The sequence below is a fragment of the Pogoniulus pusillus genome, unplaced genomic scaffold (genome assembly GCF_015220805.1).
Source record: "Pogoniulus pusillus isolate bPogPus1 unplaced genomic scaffold, bPogPus1.pri scaffold_63_arrow_ctg1, whole genome shotgun sequence".
In the NCBI taxonomy this organism is placed as follows: Eukaryota; Metazoa; Chordata; class Aves; order Piciformes; family Lybiidae; genus Pogoniulus; species Pogoniulus pusillus.
Genome location: NW_026974713.1, coordinates 168,747 through 188,708, shown reverse-complemented (window position 1 = coordinate 188,708; position 19,962 = coordinate 168,747). Strand labels below are relative to the sequence as shown.

Here is a 19,962-nt window from a genome sequence, read left to right as displayed (position 1 = left end):
AGGTTTTCAGCAGTTTTATGGCACTCAAACTGCTTTGTACAAATTACTTCAACACCATCAAAACCTCTCCAAACATCACCGAAAAGGGCTGAACATGACCACAACAGCTGCAAAAGGCATTAAAAAAAAAAAAAGCCTGAAACTGGACAAAAGAGCTGAAAAAATCATTTAAAAATGCCTGGAAATGTTTAAAATATCTTCAAAAAATCATTAAAAAGGCTAGAAAATATTTAAGAAAAAAATATTATAAAACAAAGCAAAAAAATCTTTGAAACATTTCAAAGGACTCAAAATCATGAAAACATCTTTGAAAAATATCAGAAATAGACCTGGAAATCTTCAGAAGAGCTTCAGAAGTCACTGAAAGTGACCAGAAAGAACCAAAATCCCCTCCAAAGCCTCACTCCAGGCCCTGCCCAACGCCTGCACACTGATTGTGCACAGCTCTCACACAGCTTCTGCCTCTGCCACTCTCCAGCAGCCTTCACAAACCCCTCCCGAGCCTCACCACTGCCTCACAAAGCCTCACCAGCTGCTGCCAACGCCTGCAGCTGACCAAACCCTCCGCAGAAGCCCTTCCAAGCCCCTGCCGCTGCCCAAACCCCCTCACCACGCACCCAAACCTCTCGCCCGGAGCCTCACACACACTCGCACCACTCTGCGCCTCCTCAGCCCCGCACACAGCCGCAACACAAAGCGCCAAAAGCTCTCCCCAGCTCCTCACAGCCTCGCACAAACTCCCCACAGCTCCACAGAACCTCCGCACAGCTCTCGCCACAACCTCCCTGCCCACACAGCCTCAGCCCCTCCCGCCCAGCCCTGCCCCTGCCCCGCACCACACACACCATGGCGCCGGCCCCACCCCAACGCCAACTCCCGCCCTGCCCCGCGCCGCCCCGGGGCCCTGCCACACACTTCCGCCTCCGCTCCCGCCGCCCTCAGCCCCTCCCGGCCCCAGCCCCGCTCCTCTCACCCACGCCCGACCCACACAGCCCCAGCCCCGCTCCGCTCCCGCCGCCCTCAGCCCCTCCCGGCCCCAGCCCCGCTCCTCTCACCCACGCCCGACCCACACAGCCCCAGCCCCGCTCCGCTCCCGCCGCCCACAGCCCCTCCCGGCCCCAGCCCCGCTCCTCTCACCCACGCCCGACCCACACAGCCCCAGCCCCGCTCCGCTCCCGCCGCCCTCAGCCCCTCCCGGCCCCAGCCCCGCTCCTCTCACCCACGCCCGACCCACACAGCCCCAGCCCCGCTCCGCTCCCGCCGCCCTCAGCCCCTCCCGGTGCCACTCTCGGCTCCCCCAGGCCCCGCAGCCCCTCCCGGTGCCACTCTCGGCTCCCCCAGGCCCCACAGCCCCTCCCGGTGCCACTCTCGGCTCCCCCAGGCCCCGCAGCCCCTCCCGGTGCCACTCTCGGCTCCCCCAGGCCCCGCAGCCCCTCCCGGCTCCTCTCCCCCGCCACCCCTCACGCTCCCGCAGCTCTCTCACCGCAGCGCTGCCCGCGCACACCACAGCCTCTGCTCCAGCGCTCCCACGACGCTGCCCAGCACCAGCCAAAATGGCGCTCACGCCCCTGGGGCCGGAGCCCACAGCGCCCTTGGGGGCGGGGCCGCTCTGCCCACGCCTCCCATTGGCTCTGGCTGCCAGCGCTGGGCGGGGCCTTGCCGCACCTGCGCCCCCTTGCGCTCGGCGCCGGAGGGGCGGGAGGGAGCCCTGGGCTCAGGCTGCCCAGGGGGGAGGCTGTGGGGCTCGGGGGGGGCTGTGGCTCTGGGGGGTTCTGACACCTCCGCAACCTCTCTGCACAGCTCTGCAGAAGGCCCAGCACGAGGAGCAGGCACTGTGGGGCCAGGCCCAGGGGCTCAGGCAGGAGCACCCCTGGCTGCTGGCCCAGCACTGCCAGCTGCAGGCACTGGCACTAGGGGGAGGGCTGAAGCCCTGAACCCCCAAACAGCCTCCCCTGACCCCCTGTGCCCCGCCGCGGGCAGCCCACACTGGACCCTGGCACAAGCAGGAGGAGCCAAGGCCCAGCCCAAAATGCCCCCAGGAAAGCCACAACAGCAGCCTCAGACCTCCAAGTGCCTCCCTGGCACCTTCAGGCACCCCCTGGCACCCCAAAGGACCAGAGGCTCACTGGGGTGCTGAGGGCAAGCTGGGCCCCTGCCAGCCACAGCCTGTCCTGTCCTGCTGGGGCCCAGCCTGTGCCCTGCTGCCAGCCAAGACCATGTCTGCTTGTTACTATCTGTACAGGGTTAACCCTCCTGGGAGGAGTGGTCTTGAACCTGACTCCAGGGTGTCTTGACCCCTCCCAGGAGTGGGTCTGAGCACTGCCAGGTTGTTTAGTCTGCTCCCCCTTCCTGTCTGAGATCCATAAAAACTGGAGATGCTTTGAAGCTGGTAGCGAAGCAAAGTACCCAAATGAGAACTGCAACAGATCAAACCAGATCAGCATTAGACTATTTCCTAGCTCATGGAGGGGCTGTGTGGGAAATTCAACCCAACCAACTGCTGCCTGGGAACAGATGATGAAGGAAATGCTGCTAACGAGCTGGTGAAAGAGATGCAGAGAACTGCTCACGTCCCAGGACAGACCTGGGATGGAGTAAACTTAGGGAGCTGGTGGAATAACCTGGGGGCAAGGGATTGGTTTCCTGAATTGGCTTCAGTGGGAGGGGGAGTGCTGCTTGTGGTGTTAGTTGTACCCTGTCCCATGCCATGTTTTGTCAGACTGATGGCGATGGTTGTGCAAGGGATGCAGGTAGCCCTTGTGCCCCATAACCCAGAAGAGAGAACCCAACCCCAGCTGTAATGAGTGTTCAGGCCTCAAAAGAAAGGATAAAAGAGGGAGAGTTGAACTCTCTAGAGCAAGCAATGGGCAGATTTGAAGCCAAGACAGGAATCAATCTGAGCAAAAAGAAAACAGGGGACTGTGAGAAATATATCTTTGATCTGATGGATTTGTGGCAGGAGGCCACAGAGAGGGGGGAGGGGGAATTTGAGTGGAGCTGCACTCCTCCTTGCACCACCACAGAAGTGTGCACTTAGCTTAAGGAACCAGAGCAATGAAGAATTAGAAACCAGAGGTGCTGATGGGGGAGGAAAGCAGGTGAGGGAGAGAGCCTTTGGCATGAGCAGAGGAAGAGCCATACAAAGGCCACTGCTGGCTTCGAGTTCATGGAAAGGTCACTTGAGGAAGACCTCTTCCTTCACCTCTGAAGACCACCAGAGGGACCACCGTGTACAAAGAGACCTGCACTGAAGAGATACCTCCCACTCTTGGGCCTGCTGAGGAAAACCCAACCTGTTCTGAGGGTGAGCAATGGATCTGTATTAGAACAGGATCTAAAGAGAGGAGATTGGACACAAGCAGTGTGCGTTAGGGCAGAGCAGAGCCTCCCTGTGCACCCAGGCCTGTGCAGTGCTTGGGTCCTGGGACTCTAGTAACAGCCTTATTTGGCATGGGCGTGGGTTTAGGCCTTCTATTTGTGACACTGCTGACTCCCATCTTGCTTCCCCAGCCAGCTCTCACCCTGACATCTCCACTCCTTCCCTCAGGGCTCTCCACCCTCGCTGGAGTTGCCTTGGTGCTCACAGCTGGGCATGGGCTGCCCACACTCCTGGCTCCCCTCTTGCACCACAGCTCTACCCTCTGAGTGACATTTCTCTGTCCTCAGCCCCAGGCTGACCCTTCCAAGCTGCACTTCCTGAAGGCTTCCTTCTCTGCCCACAGCCAAGCAAAGCTCCAGCAGCTCAAAGCAGCCTTGAGGCAGCAGCACAGCACTCCTGAGCCTGCAGCTTCCAGAGAGAGCCTCCAAAGCCCATCCTGGCAGATCTTCTCCACAACCTCTCCAGTTCCTCCTCCTGCCTCCAGACCAAGGAAGCACACAGCAGACATCACCAATGCAGATGTGGCCACAGCTATGCTGAGTGCAGGGGAGGACAACCCCCATGTCTGGGTGGCCACACTCCTGCTGCCACAGCCCAGCTGCACTTGGCCTTCTTCACTGCCTGCAGTGGTCCCTGCCAGAGCCTGCAGTGCCTTTTGACTGGGGACAGCACAGAGCAGAACCTCCAGCTCCAAACCAACACCCAAGGCCCCTCCCTGCTGCTGCCTCTCAGTTTCTGAGAGTTTCTGCTGAGTTTCTGAGAGTTTCTGCTGTCCCCTCAGGCACTCAGGGGGCAGGGAGGTGACAACCCAGCCCCAAGCCTCTTCCTGCAGGGGCCACCAGGTGCTTAGGGGCAGGACTCACACAAGTGCCTTGCCCACCACAAGCCTTCTGCTGCCTGCTGGGGACGCTGGCAGCTGGCAGCCCAAAAGCACAGAGCCCAGGCAGGAGTCAGGGCTGCCCTTCAGCTGCTGCAGCAAGAAGAGACCCCCCCACACTCTTTGCTGCCCTCTTCCTGCTGCTGCTCTCTCAGCTCCTGAGGCAGCAGTGACCTCCCAGCCCCTGCACAGCCTTGTGCCTGATGCTGGCCCTGAGATGCTGAGGCACAGCTCAGCTCCCCATGGCATTGCCACCCATCTCCTGCTGGTGTCCATCAGCTGCTCAGCCACAGGCCACCTCCTGCTCCACTTGCAAGGCCATGTGGCTGCTCTGGGAGCTGACAGCCTCTGGCCTGTGGCAGGAGCCAAGCAGAGTCAGTCAGAGGTGGGAGGTGTGCAGGTGAGAGCACAGAGCACAGGAAGGATAGTTAGGTCTGAGGGGTCCATTATGTGACATCAGTGAAAGGATTGTGTGACATCACAGAGTGCATCGTGTAACATCACAAAGATCGTTGTGTGACATCACAGAGTACATTGTGTGACATCACAGAGTGCATTGTGTGACAACACAAACACCATTGTGTGACATCACAGAGTACATTGTGTGACATCAGAGTGCATTGTGTGACAACACAAACACCATTGTGTGACATCACAGAGTGCATTGTGTGATGTTACAAAGACCATTGTGTGACATCACAGAGAGCATTGTGTGACATCACAGAGTGCATTGTGTGATGTTACAAAGACCATTGTGTGACATCACAGAGAGCATTGTGTGACATCACAGAGAGCATTGTGTGACATCACAGAGAGCATTGTGTGACATCACAGAGTGCATTGTGTGATGTTACAAAGACCATTGTGTGACATCACAGAGAGCATTGTGTGACATCACAGAGAGCATTGTGTGATGTTACAAAGACCATTGTGTGACATCACAGAGAGCATTGTGTGACATCACAGAGTGAATTGTGTGATGTCACAAAGACCATTGTGTGACATCACAGCGTGAGTCGTGTGACATCACAAAGACCATTGAGTTACATCACAGGCTGCATTGTGTGATGTCACAGGGGGCGTTGTGTGACATCGCAGAGAGCATTGTGTGACATCACAGAGTTCATTGTGTGACATCACTAATAGCATTGTGTGACATCATAGAGAGCATTGTGTGACGTCACAGGCTGCATTGTGTGGTGTCACAGAGTGCATTGTGAGATGTCACAAAGACCATGGTGTGACATCACAGAGTGCGTTGTGTGCCCTCACTGAGGGCATTGTGTGACGTCACAGAATGCGTTGTGTGACACCTCAAAGACCATTGTGAGACATCACAGGGAGCATTTTGTGATGTCACAGAGAGCATTACGTGACATCATCATGTGCATTGTGTGATGTCACAGTGTGCATTGTGTGATGTCTCAGAGTGCATTGTGTGATGTCACTGAGCGCATTGTGTGATGTCACAAGGACCATTGTGTGACATCACAGAGTGCATTATGTGACATCACAAAGACCATTGTGTGACATCACAGAGTGCATCATGTCACATCACAAAGACCATTGTGTGACATCACAGAGTGCATTGTGTGATGTCACAGACTGGATTGTGTGATGCCACAAACACCATAGTGTGACCTCACAGAGAGCATTGTGTGATGTCACAGATTGTGTTGCGTGACATCACAGTGTGCGCTGTCTGACATCACAAAGACCACTGTGTGACATCACAGAGAGCATTGTGTGACGTCACAGAGTGCATTGTGTGACGTCACAAATAGCATTGTGTGACATCAAAGAGTGCATTGTGTGACATCACAAAGACTATTGTGTGACATCACAGTGAGTATTGTGTGACGTCACAGAGTGCATTGTGTGATGTCACAAAGACCATTGTGCCACATCACAGAGAGCGTTGTGTGACATCACAAAGACCATTGCGTGACTGTCATGGAGGGTATTGTGTGACATCACAAAGACCACTGTGTGACATCACAGAGGGCATTGTGTGACATCATAGAGACCATTGTGTGACATCACAGAGTGCATTGTGTGACATCACAAAGACCATTGTGTGACATCACAGAGAGCATAGTGTGACGTCACAGAGGACGTTGTGTGACATAACATAGAGCATTTTGTGACATCACAGAGGGCGTTGTGTGCCATCACAAACACCATTGTGTGAAATCACAGAGACCGTTATGTGACATCACAGAGAGGATTGTGTGACATCACTGAGTGCATTGTGTGATGTCACAGAGTGCATCATCTGACATCACGGAAAGGATTGTGTGACATCACAGAGTGCATTGTGTGACATCACAGAGTTCATTGTGTGACATCACAATGACCACTCTGTGACATGACAGAGAGCATTGTGTGATGTCACACAGTGCATTTAGTGATGTCAACAGAGAGCATTTTGTGATGTCACAAAGACCAGTGTGTGACATTGTGCTAGTTAGAAGCAAACTGGAATGTTTTGGTAAAAGAACTTGATAACAGCAATGGAATGAAAACCAATTGTGTCTCCTTCTCTCACAGTCACGCTGAGAACTCTGGGAAGGAGAAAGACTTTTTCTCCATTTTGTTTCTCACTTCTGCCTGTGCCTTCAGACCTGGTCACATCTCATTAACCCTGCTCCTACTAACCTTGCTCCCTAACCTCTTGGCTGCACCTCTCTTCTTCCTGAGAACTGGGGTAAGGTTGAGAGGGCCAGGGGAGGTGTTGGGGTGGTTTGAGAGCCCCTCCTGGGGACTCAGGTTTCTGGGAGGGGAGTTGTGCTTTTGTATTGTTTATCCTTTGTATATTTCTGTATATAATTGTATATAACTGTATATATTGTAAATAGCTGCTTGTAAATTCTGCTAGCTGTAAATAAATTGCTTCATCTATATTCCCAGGGTCCATCTGAGTTAGCTGGGGCAAATACAAAGTGTGGGGGGGCGGGTAAGAGCCCAAACCATCACACCATTGGAATAAGCTGTCCAGGAAGGTGGTGGAGTTGCTGTCCCTGGAGGTTCCCAAAAAGAGTGGATGAGACACTTAGTGCCAGGGTCTGGTTGATTGGACAGGGCTGGGTGCTAGGTTGGATTGGATGATCTTGGAGGTCTCTTCCAACCTGGTTGATTCTGTGATCCATGATTCAAAGAAATTTAGGCTCTCCATTTTCAGACTGCAAAAAAAGAACTTGAAATCTCAAAAGGAACATCTGAGATCCTTGACCACTGGACAGACACAAATGACCCCATGCTAGTGCCTGCCATGTGGCAGCACCCAAGAGTGTGGCTTCTGCAGATCCCAGAGTTTTGATCCAGAGCCCAGAAGCATTTCCCAAAAGGTTCAGTTATTCCAAAACACTACACAATGATCAAAGTTGTGAATCTAAGCTCCAGCAATTGGAGAAGTCAGTAGAAAGGTGCTAGGTGAGAGCACTACACTCCAGTGACTGCTTACAGGCTGACATCTGTTTCCTAGGTAGATGTACCAGAAGGTAGTTTGAATGCTAAGACTGCTTGCTCTGCTCTGTCATCCACACGTTCCAGGTGAATGTCCTGCATAGATCTCCTCCTCTTTCACCAACCCTGTGCTGTCTGGACATGATCTCTACGCTGATGCACCACTCTACAAGTGCTGTGTTGAGTGCCCTTTCCCCACAAGCAGCTGGTGTCACCTGTAACCATGCAATCAGAACACAGAATTATTGAATCAACCAGGCTGAAAGAGACCTGCTTGGGGTTGTTGTGGCCAAAGTGTAGAACTCTGCACTTGGCCTTGTTCAGTCTCATCCCATTGGCCTCTGCCCACCCATGCAGCCTGGACAGGTCCCTCTGCAGGGCTCTCCTACCCTCCAACAGCTCCACACCTGCTCCTAGCTCTGTGTCATCTGCAAACTCACTGATGCTGGACTCAATCCCCTCATCCAGATCATCACTAAAGATATTGAACAGGACTGGGCCCAGCAGCAATACTTGGGGCACAACACCAGTGACAGCTGCCAACTGGATGTGCCACCATCTGCCATCACTCTCTGAGCCCAGCCCTCCAGCAAGTTTTTGACCCATTCCAGAGTGAATCTGTCCAAGCCACGAGCTGCCAACTTTGTCAGGAGCTTGCCATGGCAGAGGGTGTCAAAGGCTTTGCTGAAGTGTAGGTCGACTACATCCACAGCCTGCCCCACACTCACCACATGACTTCCACTTCCCTTGGCCCAAGGAAGGACTTCATTGCATTTTCCTGCTTCCTCTTTCCTGAAGTCAGCAGTTAACATTGCATGTTCCAAACCATCCAGGTGAGAGGTGGTTTTGCACACTCCCCACACTCACTGCTGCAGCACTTCCAGCCGACTCCCTCAGTCTGTGTTTCTATAACCACAACAGGGTAAGGCAGGAATGGCCACCAGAGAAAGGACAATTTCAGCTGCCCAGGGAGTAACTCAGGAAAGGACCCTCTGTGTGCTGAGCCCAGGGGTCAGACTGCTGCACATCAGCCTTAAACCACACCCAAATCTTATATTACACTGCCTGAAATCTATGATAGGAATCATAGAATCAGCCAAGCTGGGAGAGACCTCCAAGCTCAGCCAGTCCAACCTAGCACCCAGGCCTGGCCACTCAACTCGACCACAGCACTAAGTGCCTCAGCCAGGCTTGAACACCTCCAGGCACAGCGACTCCATCACCTCCCTGGGCAGCCCATTCCAGTGCCAATCACTCTCTCTGAGAAGAATTTCCTCCTAACATCCAGCCTAGACTTCCCCTAGCACAACTTGAGGCTGTGTCCCCTTGTTCTGTTGTTGGGATTTCCTCTCTTTTATTTGCTTAATTAAATGTTAATAACCTTTCTGAACTTGATTCCCTTTTGCTCATGACCCAGATGTGAATGGAAACTGGAAACAGTATTTGTTTTAAATCACATTCCAATGTCTCATGCACAATGCCAGCATTAACACTAAATCCAGAGTCATTAGGGCTAAGATCACACAGGATAAATATAACTCTGTGTTACATGGATAAGATTTGGCACAGGCATTTGGTAACTCTGTTTTAGGCAAAATTACTCACATCAAAGCTGTTGAATAAATTCCAGCAGTTGTATTATTTCCTGACTGAGTAAAAACAGATTTGGTAACAGCATCATAGAATCAACCAGGTTGGAAGAGACCTCCAAGATCATCCAGTCCAACCTAGCACCCAGCCCTGTCCAACCAACCAGACCATGGCACTGGGTGCCTCATCAAGTCCCCTCTGGAACACCTCTAGGGATGGTGACTCCATCTGCTAGTTTGAAGCAGGCTAGGATGTTTTGGTAAGAAAAAGTAGCTAATTGGCTGTGAAAGGAGAACATTGGTGAGGTCTGCTGCCCTCAGAGTCTGGCTGCAGAAGAATGCAAACATTAGATAACTCTCTTGCCATTCTGCCTTCCCTTTCTGGCTGGCTCCGGACTCAGCTGCAGCTCCCTAACCTCACTGCCACTGACCTTGCTCCTTAACCTCTTGGCTGAAGCTCTTTTCTTCCTTAAGGCTGGGGTAAGGTTGAGAGGGGCAGGGGGAAGGTGCAGGGGTGGTTGAGAGCCCCTCCTGGGGACTCAGGTTTCTGGGAGGGAGTTGTGTTTCTGTATCACATTTCCCTTGTCTGTGTCTGTCTATAACTGTAGCTGCTGTAAATAGCTGCTTGTGCATTGTGCTGCTGGAAATAAAAGCTTCATTCACACTTCCAGAGCACGACTGAGTTAGCTGGGGAGTTCATAAAGTGTGGGGGGCAGAGAACAGCCAAACCACCACACTGCACCACCTCCCTGGGCAGCCCATTCCAATGCCAATCACTCTCTGGCAACAACTCCCTCCTAACATCCAGCCTAGACCTCCCCTGGCATAGCTTGAGGCTGTGTCCCCTTGTTCTATTGGTGGTTGCCTGAGAGAAGAGGCCACCCCCCTCCTGGCTACAGCCTCCCTGCAGGTAGTTGTAGACAGCAATGAGGTCAGCCCTGAGCCTCCTCTCCTGCAGGCTGCACACCCCCAGCTCCCTCAGCCTCTCCTCATAGGCTTTGTGTTCCAGGCCCCTCACCAGCTTTGTTGCCCTTCTCTGGACACCTTCCAGCACCTCAATATCTCTCTTGAATTGAGTGGCCCAGAACTGGACACAGCACTCAAGGTGTGGCCTGACCAGTGCTGAGTACAGGGGAAGAATAACCTCCCTTGTCCTACTGGCCACACTGCTCCTGATGCAGGCCAGGATGCCATTGGCTCTCTTGGCCACCTGGGCACACTGCTGGCTCATCTTCAGCTACTCTCTATCAGTACCCCCAGGTCCCTTTCTGCCTGGCTGCATTCCAGCCACTCTGTCCCCATCCTGTAGTGCTGCTTGGGGTTTGTTGTGGCCAAGGTGCAGAACCCTGCACTTGGCTTTGTTCAGTCTCATCCCATTGGCCTCTGCCCACCCATGCAGCCTGTCTAGATCCCTCTGCAGGGCTCTCCTACCCTCCAACAGCTCCACACCTGCTCCTAGCTTGGTGTCATCTGCAAACTCACTGCTGCTGGACTCAATCCCCTCATCCAGGTCATCACTAAAGATATTGAACAGGACTGGGCCCAGCACTGACCCCTGGGGCACACCACCAGTGCCAGCTGCCAACTGCATGTGGCACCATTCACCACCACTCTCTGGGCTCTGCCATCCAGCCACTTCCTGACCCAGCACAGAGTGAATCTGTCCATGCCATGAGCTGCCAGCTTGGCCAGGAGCCTGTGGTGGCAGACAGTGTCAAAGGCTGTGCTGAAGTCCAGGTAGACTCCATCCACAGCCTGCCCCACATGCACCAGGCAGGAACCTGATCACAAAAGCAGATCAGTAATATTGAAACCGACTCAGCCCAGAATATGCTCTCCACAAACCAAAGAACATTCCTCTAATCTTCCTCCAAGCTAGAGCAAACAAAAGGGCACCAATTTTGGCTATCAGCCAACAGTAAAAGGTAATAATTAGCTGCACAAGAGCCCACAGTCAGCAAAATAGCTTCATTCTAACTCCCAGAGCTAATTACCAATCAATCAAATTTAATTTGCCCCACACTGAAGCACCATAGAAGTGTCTGGGTTGGCAAAGCCTCTAAAATCATCAAGTTCAACCATTAACCTAAGACCACCCTGGCCACTAAACCATGTCCCAAGTGTTTAGATTGCCTTGGGTTTACTCAGTACAAGTTTCCTATGTCACAGATGTGATGAACTTCCCTCACCTCAGGAATTCTAAGGCTCCTTCCTCCAGCCTTGCTGCTAAGATTGGGATATGACAACAGGACCTGCACTTCACTGACCTTAGCTTGAAGCAAAGAATGAACACTCTGAGCCCCTTGGCCTGCTGGCATGCTGTCTAGCAGCACATGCAAAAAAAGGGTAATGAAATCACTGAGCTGTTTCTGAAAGAATTAGAAGCTAAATATTGTTTGCAGAAACCACATGGGAAACAGTTTATGGGATGGATAAAGTCAATCCAATGGAAACTTTCTGAGCAGAGAAGACAGAAAAAACAGGTCACAGAAATTACTGGCCAAGGACTGCTTACCAGTTGGAATCACCACAGCAGGGAAGGAGCAACAAGGACAGCAGTTGCTGCTTCTGGAGATCAAGCACAGACAGCTTGGAATGCTTTAGCTAAGAGCTGGCATCTATTAGAGTGTGTGAGACTCTAAAACAGAAAGGAAAAAGCTGAGTTGTTAATCCCCATTGCCACAAACATTTACATGCTCTGCCCTAATAAAAGCAGCTAATTAGATTGCTCTGATGAATGCAGATCTCTTCAAACCAGCTGTAAGCAAATCCATGGGAATAGATGGTTTTCAAGGAGACTTGGCAAGTGGGAAGCAGGTGGCAACCTGCTAAGACTTCCCTTTCTCCTGTAAGGCAGGCACTGTGACAGCTCAGAGAGTTTTGTGTTTCAGGTTTGGTAACCTCAGAGAAGATTTTTAACTGCAATCATTTGACCAAAGCTTTCACAGAGAATGAATCAGTACCTGGCAAGCTACAAGGACACTACAGATTTGGTTTAAACAGTTGTGGTTTTTTAATGGAAGTTCTGTCAGGTAACTGAAAGACATTTTAGCTCTGTGGGGAAAATGCCATGGAAAATAGAGCTGCCTGGATACTCTTCTCCATGCTGCCATGGAAAGCTGCTTCTGCCCTTCCAAAAGGCATACCTAGTAAAACATATGCTCATAGAGTCATAGAATCAGATAGGCTGGAAGAGACCTCCAAGCTCATCCAGTCCAATCTATCACCCAGCCCTATCCAATCAACTAGACCATGGCACTAAGTGCCTCATCCAGGCTTTGCTTGAACACCTCCAGGCACAGCAACTCCACCACCTCCCTGGGCAGCCCATGCCAGTGCCAATCACTCTCTGTCTTTGGATGTTGTTCCTTACTTCCAGATTGCTTTGCTCTAGCATAGGCTTATTCACAACAGCTGCTCCTTGCTATATTTATGGTAAATGCAAAGAATGAACTGAGTGCTGTGTCCAGGTCTGGGCTCCTCAATCCAAGAGAGATGTTGAGGTACTGGATCATGTCCAGAGAAGGGCAATGAAGCTGGTGAGAGGCCTGAAACACAGCCCTGTGAGGAGAGGCTGAGGGAGCTGGGGGTGTGCAGCCTGCAGCAGAGGAGGCTCAGGGCTGACCTCATTGCTGTCTACAACTACCTGCAGGGAGGCTGTAGCCAGGTGGGGGTTGGACTCTCCTCCCAGGCAATGACCAATGGAACAAGGGGACACAGTCTCAAGTTGTGCCAGGGCAGGTCTAGGCTGGATGCTAGGAGGAAGTTCTTCCCAGAGAGAGTGACTGGCATTGGAATGGGCTGCCCAGGGAGGTGGTGGAGTCACCATCCCTGGGGGTGTTCAAGCAAAGCCTGGCTGAGGCACTCAGTGCCATGGTCTGGTTGATTGGCCAGGGCTGGTGCTGGGTTGCTCCCAGGCTGTGCAGGAGCAGGACAGACAGGAGCTCACACCAGTGTGACACACAGAAGCTCAATCCCTTTAGTGAAGCTGGGAGTGATGCTTACAGTGTGGATTTGGTACAGGGGCCTGTACTTTTGCTAGGCTCCAGCATCAGCTATTCCCAGGCCTGACCTGCCTGCCCTCCTTCAAGGCCCCCTCACACAGCTCAGCTTACAGATAGGAGCCACTTGCTCAGCTTCTACCCAAGGCCACTTCCCTGCAGCTGTGCCTCTTATCAGAGTGACCTAACACTACCCTGCCTACTCTCCTCATTTTCAGACTGCAGTTCTGCTCAAACCCCAACAGGCTGGGGATAGGTTGGACTGGATGAACCTGGAGGTCTCTTCCAACCTGGTTGATTCTATGAATGCATTAATTTGGCTTTCATAATGAAACACTTCCCAAGCATGTTTTCCTTTGGCTGAGTGAGGAAGCAGCCAAGTGTCTGCTAAATGCCAGTTTGAGTGTTAAAGGTAGGCACAGACCCACAGTCTGTGGAGAAACAAACACAAAGCAAAAGCAATTGATGAGGAACAAGACACAGAATCATGGATGGGTTAGGTTGGAAGGGACCTCCAAAGGCTGCCCAGTCCAATCTCTCTGCAGTCAGCAGGGACATCCTCCACTAGATCAGGCTGCTCACAGCCTTGTTGAGCCTGACCTTGAATAACTCCAGGGACAGGACCCCAACTACCTCCCTGGGTAACCTGCTCAAGTGTTCCAGAACCCTCATGGTAAAGAATCTGTTTCTAACACCCAATCTAAGCCTACTCTAACCCCAAACCATTGCCCCTCACCCTGTCACTGCAGGCCTTTGCAAACAGTCCCTGTGAAGCCTTCCTATCACCCCACTTCAGGTCCTGGAAAGCCAATATCAGGTCTCCACAGCTACTTCTCTTCTCTAGGCTGACCAATCACAACTCCCTCAACCTGTTCCCACAGAGGAGGTGCTCCAGCCCTCTGATCATCCTCATGGCCCTCCTTTGGACTTGCTCCAGTAGTTCTATGTCCTTGAGGGCTCCAGAGCTGGACACAGTGCTCCAAGTGAAGGCTTACTAGAGAAGAAATGCTCATAAAATAGGAAACAACAAAGCTTTTGCATAGCTTAGGCTGAATGAGCATTTCCTTGCCTGGAAATGACAGCTAAGAGGCCATTTCACCTTCCATCTTTAACAAACCAGCCAGGAAAGAAAGCTGCAGCCACTGTGAACCATCAGAGCACCTCTGGGAATGCCTCAACTCATCTAGGGTGCTGTGAGAGGACTTCAGCTGAGCTGCTTAGGAGCCAGAATTAAGAACACAGTCTGTCTAACCAACACAGAGCACAGATGACAAGAGCTAGAAGCTAATTAGTCAGAGGTTTAAGCCCTGCTGCTGCTGTCAATGCACTCGAGGGCCAGCACCAGGAGCAGATGGCTCCATTTAGCAATCCACACCTCCACACCCCTACACCACCCCTAGCTGCAGGTGTTGAGTTTTGAAGTGGACTGGGGAAAGCATCCTTGAGATTCCAATCCCAGAGCTCACTTTGGCTCCAGACCCATGGCAGCTCTGAAAAGACTTGATTTTTTGCCACAGCTTTACCCATGCTGCCATTCCTGTACTTACACCTCAGAGGAAAACCATCTCCCCAAGGCCCAGAGAGCACACTCTGCTTGCCTCAATCTCCACAGAGCTGAGCCACAGCAGGATGTTTGTTCTCTCTCACTGGGCAAAAGCTAAAGGGAGAACAAAGTAAGGACTGAGACATTCCCACTGCTTCGCTGCAAGGAGTTCACAGCAACACTCTCATTGTCAAAACAGCTTCAAAAGCCAAAGCCTGTGTTTGCAGCTCACATTTTGCCTTGAGAACCCAGCTCTGCTGAGAGAAGCAGAGCTTGCTCCTGCCTTGTCAAGCTCCTGCAGCTCTTCTCTTCACAGGCTAGCAAATGTGCCCCCTTAGTGCAGAGAGAGACCTGCATCCCTGTGATCCTCCTGCAGGCTCTTTTGTTAACCCTGCAGAGGGACCTTGGCAGGCTGGAGGAGTGGGCCAAGGGCAATGGGATGAGATTGAACAATGCCAAGTGCAGGGCTCTACACTTTGGCCACAGCAGCCCCAAGCAGCAGTGCTACAGGATGGGGATAGAGTGGCTGAGAGCAGCCAGGAAGAAAGGGACCTGGGGGTGCTGGTAGAGAGTAGCTGAAGCTGAGCCAGCAGTGTGCCCAGGTGGCCAAGAGAGCCAATGTCATCCTGGCCTGGATCAGGAGCAGTGTGGCCAGCAGGACAAGGGAGGTTATTCTGCCCCTGTACTCAGCACTGGCCAGTTCTGGGCTCCTCAATTCAAGAGAGATGCTGAAATAGTGGAAGGTGTCCAGAGAAGGGCAACGAAGCTGGTGAGAGGCTGCCCAGGGAGGTGGTGGAGTTGCTGTCCCTGGAGGTGCTCCCAAAAAGAGTGGATGAGGCACTTAGTGCCATGCTCTAGTTGATTAGACAGGGCTGGGTGCTAGGTTGGACTGGATGATCTTGGAGGTCTCTTCCAACCTGGTTGATTCTGTTATTCTATGATATAGGTGTGATGAAGAACAAAGGAAAATCACCACAGCAGCCTAAAAAGGTGACTGTTTCAGAAGATCAGTTGTATTTAAATGGCTCCAGAACAATGCACTCATGTAAGAACTAAACTGTGACAGCAGCAGCCTGGTGACCTGACTTTGTGTGTGCCACTGCAATTAAGCTGTGTGATACCAGCCCTGAAGTACTCAACACTTCAAAGTGGTTCTGAGGAAAGCCTACAGCATCCCTAAGTGAACAATGATGCTTGTTACAATCAAAGGTAACTGAGAAGGTGATATGATGTCATCTTGATTCAACAACTGGTTTTCAGACTATCAGCAAGTTTCATTAAGAGAGAGTTTTATCTTCTTCAAAATGAAAAGAGCACTACAGGGAATTATCACTGCTCTTACCGAGGCTTATATCAGTGTTTGGGCTGGTTTACAGCAGTCAGCCCTCATCTAAAACAATGACAATCTTGTAGGCTGATCTGCTTCCAGCCAAAAGTGAAGCAGCTAAAAACACCCCCAGTAAATACTAACTAATCTGTGGGGTTGGCAGCAAACATACAGAAGTTTCTCTGTGTGAGTCAGCAGCTGACAGACAATTTAAATACAGATTTCTAAGCACATGCCCTGCTGACAGCATACACAGAGGTTGCTGAAGGCATCTCAAAGGGAATTCATAGAACCATAGAAGCAGTCAGGGTTGGAAGAGACCACAAGGATCATCTAGTTCCAAGCCCCCTGCCATGGCCAGGGGCACCCTACCTTACATCAGGCTGCACACAGCCTCATCCAGCCTGGCCTTAAACACCTCCAGCCATGGGGCCTCAACCACTCCCTGGGCAACCCATTCCAGCCTCTCACCACTCTCCTGCTCAACAACTTCCTCTTCACATCCAGTCTGAACCTACCCACCTCCAGCTTTGCTCCACTCCCCCTAGTCCTGTCACTACATGATAGCCTCAAAAGTCCCTCCTCAGCTTTTTTTGTAGGCCCCCTTCAGATACTGAAAGGCCACAGTAAGGTCACCTCAGACTCTCCTCTTCTGCAGACTGCACAGCCCCAACTCCTTCAGTCTGTCCTCATAGGAGAGGTGCTCCAGCCCCCTGAGCATCCTCACCTAGCACATTCCCCCTAGTGCACAGCAGCATAACCAGCCAGACTTTCTGAATGCATTGCAAGTCCTACAACAGACTTGATTTCAGTTCCTACTGCAAAGAAGTACAGATGGTGGCAGCTCTTTAGGAAAGGTCATGGCATTTGCCACACAGCACAGCTGTGGTGGTTGCCCACAATCAGCACTGAAACTGCTGCTGAAGAGCACCAACATCACTCTCCAGCCTGGGTAAACTCTACTGCAGTACAGGTCACAGCAGTGCACTCAGAAGATGAGCTCTGGTCAAGAAGTGATGTCAGCAAGAGAACAAAAGTAGAAGGTGACACAGTCTCAAGTTGTGCCAGGGGAGGTGATTGGCACTGGAATGGGCTGCCCAGGAAGGTGGTGGAGGCACCGTCCCTGGCGTGGCCAAGAAAAGCCTGGATGAGGCACTTGGTGCCATGGTCTGGTTGACTGGACAGAGCTGGGGGATAGGTTGGACTGGGTGAGCTCTTCCAACCTGGCTGATTCTATGATGATTCTAATTCTGCCTTTCAATTGAGATGTAAACTTTTTCTTCCTCCATCCTTCCTAGTGATGGGACTAGGGGCAATGGTTTGAAACCAGAGCAGAAGAGACTTAGGTGGGACATGAGGAAGAAGTTCTCCACAATCAGAATGGTGAAACAGTGAAATAGGCTGCCCAGGGAAGTGGTTCAGGCCCCATCCCTGGAGACATTCAAGATCAGATTTGATGTGGTTCTGGGGAGCCTAATCCAGTTTAGGGTGTTCCTGCTCACTACAAGGGGGCTGGACAAGATGATCTCTGAGGGTCCCTTCCAAGCCAATGTAACCTGTGAATGTGACCAGAGGAGGAAGTGTTCCTGCTTGCTAGCAGACACATCAGGTAGAATTACACTGAGCAAGTGAAAAGGGCAACAAAACAAAATATGGGTTTGGTCATTGCCAACTGAAAAGTCATTCAGCCCAAACAGTGACTAACTGCAGCTGAGAAGGAGCAAATAACCAAAGCTAGAGCCAAAAAACAGCAGGTTTGCCTCAGCTTTGTCTTTTGTCCCTTACACTTTCTGGCATGGAGCTCAGGACACAGATGCTACAAAGAGCTCAAGAACAGAGTTGGCATTGCACACTGTGGAACCAGTGCAAACAGCTGAGGAGCCACCCTGAGCTGGGTGGAAGGGGCAAAACCCCACAAGGCAGTGAGAGCTGGTTCCTGTGATCCAAGCCAACACCAAGTATTACAGGTAACACACGCAGCAGTTCCCAGCTTCTGAGGTGTTCCTACCAGTGCACTTCACCTCTGACAGAGGTGAATTAACATCCAGCACCTGCCTTTAGAAAGGTGCCAACCTCAGTACAGGTAACTTTCCTTCAGGCTTCTCTATTTAGCAGGTGAACTGACACAGGAGCTGGCTGCCCAGCCAGCAAGTGAGCTGCATGTAAATGCCCCAACTGGAGGAAAGGTCCTGCAGGGTTTGATTTACCCTTTACATTTACACTCCAGTCTAAAAGTGGCTGTGAAATAACTCCTAAAGGATGCAATTGAGAGAGAACCAAGACAAAACCACACTGTGCAACAGGACACACTCTCAGCACAGAAGAAAGGCCTTTAAAAATGTCACTGTGATGTTAGCTGGCAGGTGAGCACAAGAACCTTCTGACCAATCAATGAGAAGGTTTGTAACAAAATAAATCCTGCAGTGCACAAGGTTGTGCTCATTTCTCAGGGATGAATTTATGCTGAGCAAAAGGAGCACACAACAAAACTCCTCTTCTTGCAGCACAGTCTTAGGGTTTTAGTTTCTTCTGTACCTATGTACAAATTCATTGAGACATCATCACTGGCTCCAAGGAAAAGGATGCAGAGTAAGGACAACTGCAGAACTCTTGCAGAACCAATCTTTCTCACAGGGATGTGTTGCATTTGGTTTTTTACCTTGCTTGGACTGTGTTCAGTGTAAGGCAAATCAGATTTGGGTTTGCAAGCTCAAGAATGACAGGGACTGGCTGGAGAGGGGACAGAAAAGGGCTACAGAACCAGTGAGGGGAATGGAACATCTGCCTCATGAGGAAAGGCTGAGAGAATTTGGGTGCTTTAGTCTGGGAAAAAGCAGACTGGGGGAGGAGTTTCAGGAATGCTTATAAACACTTAAAGGGTGGGTGCCAGGAGGATGGTACCAATCTGCTTTCACTGGTGCCCAGTGACAGGACAAGGGCCAAGAGGCAGAAACTAGAACATATGTGTCCTCCTCTTCTGAACATCAGGATGATCTTTAACTTAAGGCTGACAGAGCTGTGAGGAGGCTCCATCTCTGGAGACATTACAGTCCTGTTGTGTGACCTTCTCCAGCTGAACCTGCCTTGACACGGGAGCTGGACTTGATCTCCAGAGATCATTTCCAACCCCTGTCATTCTGTTACAATGTGGCCTACAGATCGAGGGAGGTGATTCTCTCCCTCTGCTCTGATCTGCTGAGACCCCACCTGGAGTACTGCATCCAATTCTGGAGCCCTCATTACAAGAAGGATGTGGATGTGCTGGAGCATGCCCAGAGAAGAGTCATGAGGCTGCTCAGAGGGCTGAAGCAGCTCTGCTGTAAGGACAGACTGAAAGAGTTGGGGCTGTTCAGGCTGGAGAAGAGAAGGCTATGAGGTGACCCAGGGGTGACCTTATTGCTGTCTACAACTACCTGAGGGGTGGTTGTGGCCAGGAGGAGATTGCTCTCTTCTCTCAGGTGGCCAGCACCAGAACAAGAGGACACAGCCTCAGGCTGTGCCAGGGGAGATTTAGGCTGGAGGTGAGGAGAAAGTTCTTCCCTGAGAGAGTCATTGGACACTGGAATGGGCTGCCTGGGGAGGTGGTGGAGTCGCCGTCCCTGGGGCACTTCAAGGCAAGGTTGGACGTGGCACTTGGTGCCATGGTCTGGCCTTGAGCTCTGTGGTAAAGGGTTGGACTTGATGATCTGTGAGGTCTCTTCCAACCCTGATGATACTGTGAGACTGTGATACCTTCCAGTATCTGAAGGGGGCCTACAAAAAGTCTGTGGAGGGACTTTTT

General features: G+C 51.7%; 2 protein-coding genes across 2 annotated transcripts in view; one reads left to right on the top strand and one right to left on the bottom strand.

The window, feature by feature from the left end:
• The window catches only part of LOC135174396 (zinc finger protein 850-like), a 393,382-nt gene extending 391,748 nt beyond the window's left edge, over positions 1–1,634 (bottom strand). The window contains 1 exon segment of the mRNA XM_064141675.1: positions 1,484–1,634. The gene's annotated coding sequence lies outside the window, so the exon portion shown is untranslated.
• LOC135174397 (zinc finger protein 271-like) overlaps positions 1–19,962 on the top strand; it is a 217,439-nt gene that overhangs the window by 113,392 nt on the left and 84,085 nt on the right. The gene's annotated exons all lie outside the window — the stretch shown is intronic.